We start from the raw sequence: 6000 nt of genomic DNA, 5'->3' as shown, positions 1-6000 counted from the left end.
TGCTGTGCTAACTTCACCATGGTCCGTGGGGCTGGCGGTGGTGCCCAGTGGTGTGTGATCAGACCTGAGGGTTTGCTGCTGCTGTTGCCACTCTGCACCCCAAGAGGTGGATTTTGGGGTCCTGCGGTTTTCCACCTCTCTCCTCCTCTACTGCAGCTGTTGGACCAGCAGGCCGGGGTGAGCCAAGCATGAAAGCAGGACTGTGTTGCCATTTAACAACTTTGTTTGCCAAAAATGCTTGCTAACAATCCTGAATTCAATTTCAATATTTTTTTTAAAAAAAAATCAATATCTTTACCAAAAACAGAAAATTAAGTTGTTGACAATTATTTGTGACAAGTTTGGTATGGGGCAGGGAGTGGGCCAGTTTTCATCAGAGAAACAAAAAATGTTGACTGACTTTCCTATAGCCCTGTTACTGCTGAATAGAGCCCTCCAACAACTGTAATATGCTCATCTCCTTACTAGTGTATAGAGCAGGGGTTGGCAACCTACGGCACACGTGCCAAAGGTGGCACACGAGCTGATTTTTGATGGCACGTGGCAGCGGGCTGAGCGGCTCAGCCCACCGCCACTCTGGGGTTCCGGCTGCTGCCCCATTGCCAGCCGGGGTCCCGGCCGCCGGCCCCACTCAGCGCCCGCTGCTGGCCTGGAGACCCCCAAGGAACCCCAGGCTGGCAGCAGGCTGAGCAGGCCGGCGGCTGAGACCTTGGCTGAGCCACTCAACCCACTGCTGGCCTGGGGTTCCATTCACTCAGCCGGCAACGGGCTGAGCGGGGCCGGTGGCGGGCTGAGCGAGGCCAGCGGCTGGGACCCCGACTGGCAAGGGGCCGGCAGCTGGAATCCCAGAGCGGCAGCAGGCTTATGTTTGTGTTGCTAAGAGCAAGTCAGGCACAGGGGCACCAGTTTAATAATCCCGCCTAGGGCACCATAAATCCTAAGGACAGCCCTGTGCCCACTACTTTTTTCCATGGAGTTGGTGCCTATGCTCCCAGTTATCCCTCCTTCCCCTACACTCCAGTTCACACCTTCCCTTCTAAGGCTAAGCTGCCCCATACCCTTGGAACAGTTACCTCAGTGGGATACAAACTTTGTCATCACATCTTGGCTTCTGTAGAACACTTTGCAAGCTAAATAAATAAAGGGTCAATTCCTCAGCTAGTGAAAATAGGCATAGCTCTGTTGAAGTCAATGGAACAACACTAATTTATACCAGCTGATGATCTGGCCCGACATCCTCAGGATTCAGGAACCAGATTGTATCTTTGCTTGTTGCATTAAATACTGTATACAGAACATACAAAGCTCTATGCAAACCTTTCTTAATAGCAGTATTTATTACACAATCTGTCTGCTATTTTCAGTGCACAGTTTGTTCCATACTTATTTCAGAGCTGATGGAATGTGTTCCCCGCTTGATCTTCCAACCTAATCTCTTTAATATTTTTTTTAATTAGAAGTTGGATGGTTGGCAACCTGCTTCTTGTAAAAGATGCTTTGTAAAGGGAAATTTCTCATCTTACTCCCAAACAACAGATCTAGACTCACAGATGCTTCCCAGTCTAGCCTGGCATAGCCTGTGTAACCAAGTGATCTTATTACTGCTACAATCCTCCTCCTTCCCATTGTTTGTTACCTTTGCTCATTAAGTCCAGATTCAAATTGGATTGTAATTTCTCCTGGGCAGAGACCATTTCCCTGTGTTTTTGTTTACAGTACAAACCTGTTTATCTGAATGGCCTGGGGGACAGCCAAAACTTTTGGATAACTGGGTGTTTGGTTAAAAGAAAAGGGCTATTTTGAGCTGCAATTTCACTGATATACATATACAGGAAACAAAGGGAGTAATGCTGATGTTTGCTTAAAACTGTGTACTTTATTAAAGAGTAAAAATCAACTTTATGGAGTTTATTAAAATGGCAAAAAATGTATAATGGACATAATTTAATTCTGATTTATTTATTTTAAAACTGACTAATCACGGTGTATCGTTTGTGTAGGTCTCCATAACAGTTCAGAACTACTGTACAAATACAAGGCTATTGATTAGCTCTAACAGGCACTAAGAGGCTACTTGAAAAGTTATTAGCAGTTGATTAACTAAGATAGGGCTACAGGGGGACACACTGTAGATTTGGATAACTAGGATTTTTGTATAAAAATAATTTGGCAACTGCAATGATACATAATAAAATGGGTCCTGAATCTCAGTGGGGCCTTGGTGCTACAACAATAGAAACAATAAATACAAATATTAAAGAGAACAGATTGAGTTGGGATCTACTTTGCAGATATGAGAGGAAAATGTTGCTCAATGTATCTGACTTTTGTGAACCTTTATGCATTTAACATTAGTGCATGGCTTTCTTCAGTAACACTGGCCCTGATTCTTTCTCTTGTGCCAATTTTATACCAGCATAACTCCACTGTCCTCACAGGAGTTGCATGGGTTTAACGGAATCATTATGCTCTAGCTCAAGCAGAAATTGTGGGTTTGATGCAGGAATTACTGGGTAAAATTCTATGGCCTGTTTTATACAGGAGGTCAGACTAGATCAAGGTTTCTCAACTCAGGAGTTGTGACCCAAAATTGGGTTCCCAGAATGTGTCAAAGGGTTGACTGGGCTCAGCTCTCCACTCTGGGCTTTGCGACCTGGTATATAGGGTTTCAGTGCCACTCAGGTTTTGCCCAGCCACGCTGATGTCATGATGATGGGCAGGCTGCTGAGACACATTTGAGTGAGGCGTGCTGTTATCCCAGGCACCAAGTAGTAAAGTCACTCACACAAGTTTGGCCTAACCAGCCCCCATAACAGAGAGGCCGGGCAAAACCTGAGCAGCACTTGTTTCCCTCATAGTTGCACCACCCAGACCGAGGAGCTGAGCCAAGCCAATTCTGTGGCACAGGAGCTGGGAGAAAGCAGCTGATGTCACATTCTCTGGGAAGTACCAGCCACCTGATGTACTCCTCCCCACAGCTGGGTGAATCTCACTCTATCATACCACACCTCCAGGCCCCAGATCTATCCCCACGGCACCCCCAGCCCCTTCTGCTCTCTACTCTTTCCCTCAGCCCCACCACTCAGGACTCCAAATTCCCTCCACCCTTTATCTTCTGTCCCCCATGGGCCATGTGTGGGGCCTGTGTGTGTTTTGGGGGAGGTGTCAGCTTGCTGCCCCTCCCCTATACTTCTTTGACCCCCAATTCCTTCCTCAGCCCCTGCCAACTCCTTCCTCACTACACCCCCAAGCACTCTAATCTCCCCCACTTCAGCTCCAGGACCCCAAATCCCACCACCCTTGACCTCTGCCATCTGTGGTCCATGGAGGGGGCTGTGTGTTTTGGGGAGATGTCTTCTCTTGATGCCCTTCCCCCCAGTTGCTGGTTGGAGGGGTTCCCCAGCTGTTCACATCTGTCTGGAGTCTAGAATCTTAGTCCAGAGCCTCCCCCCAATGGACCATTGCTGTGGGAGGAGTGTGGGGGTGACATGGGGCTAGGAGCGTTTTTTCTGGTCAGGAGAGTTCTTTGGGTCACAACAGGCCATCAAGGTGTACAAATGGGGCCTTAGCCTAAAAAAGTTGAGAACCCTGGTACCTTCTGGCCTTAAAATCTCTGGAGAAACCCTGGCCCCAATGAAGTCAATGGCAAAACTCCCATTGACTTCAACCGTCAGAATTTAATCCTACGACTATAAATTTGGCCCAACTCTCAGATAACAATAAAGCCACCTAACAAAGCTTTTACAGAATCGTAGGTTCATAGCTTTTCTACTAATAATCAGTGCAGTATCACAACATACTTTAAATTGTGACCAGTCTGTTTAAAAATGAGGGATACCCTAATTCACGATCACTTGGAAATCTTCAGGTTTGGCAGCGTGAGAGCACTTAGGTTCTTTGCATTTTATTTACCTTTTTTTTAAACAGTCATTTTTAATGCAGTTTTCTTGGCCCATAGAGCCTGGTTGGAGTTTCAGCTCCTTGATGCTTTTATTCAGACCCTATACAACATCATTCACCAGCTTGGTTTTATGCAACATTGACTGTTTGCGAAGCACAAAAGCTGTTTCTTTTGGCAGCTTTGAGCTAGGGTTCAAGATGGGGCTCTAGTTTAGAGCAACATGCTTTAGTGTACACATAACTTAGCGTTTTAAGTTTCAAACCCCAGCAAACTTATATTGCAGGTGCAAGTTGTCAAAACTTGCGGTTCTTTAACTTGAACCCAAAGAAAGATATAACTACATCCAGTTACATATTCAAATTGTAAATTACATAGCCCCGTTCACTTGATGATCCTCTCTTTTTTGTTTCTTGAGTTTAGAATGAAACTATAAAGGAAAGCAGACTTGGCAGGCATCTGGGTGGTTTCTGGAGGGATCTAAGCAACATACTTCCAGGTTTTGTGGCAGTTATGGTAGAAATGGGTTCAGTGCTTGTGGTTTCTTTCTATGGAATATCATTGGACATGTGCACAGAGGCCTGTTCTTCATTTTCCAGAACCGCAAGTCTAGAGAACATTGGAAAATCGAAGTCTGATTTTCTGATGCTTCACAATTAAGAATACACAAACCCAAACCATGCATCACATTAGTGTTTGTTTTGTGTGTGTGTGTGTGTGTGTGTGTGTGTGTGTGTGTGTGTGTGTGTGTGTGTTTTAAGAGGCAATGACCAGTAAGTTTCAGCCTGAATTTTATGATTCCACTCCTTTCACATGTGGCAATGAGAATAAAATCCCATGCATCAATCAGAGCTAAAGCAAGGTGTGGAAGGATCATTTGGAGGGTGGAAGGGAGAAAGGTTTCACAAAATCTAGTTGTGATGGGTTCCCCCCGGGGTGCCATCTGGAACTGGGGTACCACTGATCCTGCCTGACCCACCAGCCTGGGCTCCCTTTACACTGTACTGCTGTGACAGGCCCTCAAGCCCCCTCCAGCACACATACAGGTAGGGACACACCGAGCTGCAGCTACACACAGATGCTGAGATCAGCTCTGCATGGGAAGGCTCAGCTAAGGCACCTCCCAGTTCCTAAGGCATGCACCCACCTTTGGAGTGTATACCATCTTGTGCTGCACAGAGATCTGTACAACGTAAGTTCATGAAATTCACCCCCTCCCTCAATGTGGAGAGGCATATACACAGCTTTCTGCCCCAAGTTATGACTTCCACACACTGGTTTTAGACAAAGCAAAAATAAGTTTATTAACTACAGAAGATAGATTTTAAGTGATTATAAGGGATAGCAAACAGATCAAAGCAGATTACCTAGCAAATAATCAAGAACACAATCTAAGCTTAATATAATGAAGAGATTGGATATGAGTAGCAAATTCTCACCTTTATTGTTGATTTAGGCAGTTTGCAGAGATTCTTGATGGCAAGCTGCACTTGCTTGCATCTTAAAACCCCAGGTATTTCTTTCACCGGCTAGAAATCCCTCTAGCAGTCTTCTTGGGCGGGGAGTCAGTGAAGAACCACAATGATGTCACTCCCCTGCCTTAAATAGCTTTTGCATATGGCGAGAACCCTTTGACTCCCAGTTTGGTTCCCATGCTTGGTCAGTGGAAAAACACTGGTATTCCAATATGAAGTCCAATACCAGGTGACTTGGTCACATGACCCCATAGTGTCATAGCATCCATGAGTCAGAGGCTGTTTGTAGTGTCCTCCAGAAGGCTCCCCAGGAAGGCTCCTTGGTGGGAGATTAGCTTCTTCTAAGACCTATTGTTCTCCCTAATGACCCTTCCCAGACAGCCATCTAGACTGATTGTATTCTGCCTAGTGGGCATTCCTCAGATGTAAACACATTTGTAATAGATGCATAGGCAATATTCCTAACTTCAGATACCAAAATGATACATGCATACAAATAGGAGAATCATATTCAGTAAATCATAACCTTTTCAATGATATCTCACATGACCTATCGTTTTTGCATAGTTATGCCCTAATCATATCCTAATAATATCTCTATGAAGAATATGGGGCGTAGTGTCACTG

This window comes from Emys orbicularis, chromosome 1, assembly GCF_028017835.1.
Source record: "Emys orbicularis isolate rEmyOrb1 chromosome 1, rEmyOrb1.hap1, whole genome shotgun sequence".
Classification (NCBI taxonomy): domain Eukaryota; kingdom Metazoa; phylum Chordata; order Testudines; family Emydidae; genus Emys; species Emys orbicularis.
Note: the sequence above shows the minus strand (reverse complement) of the source record.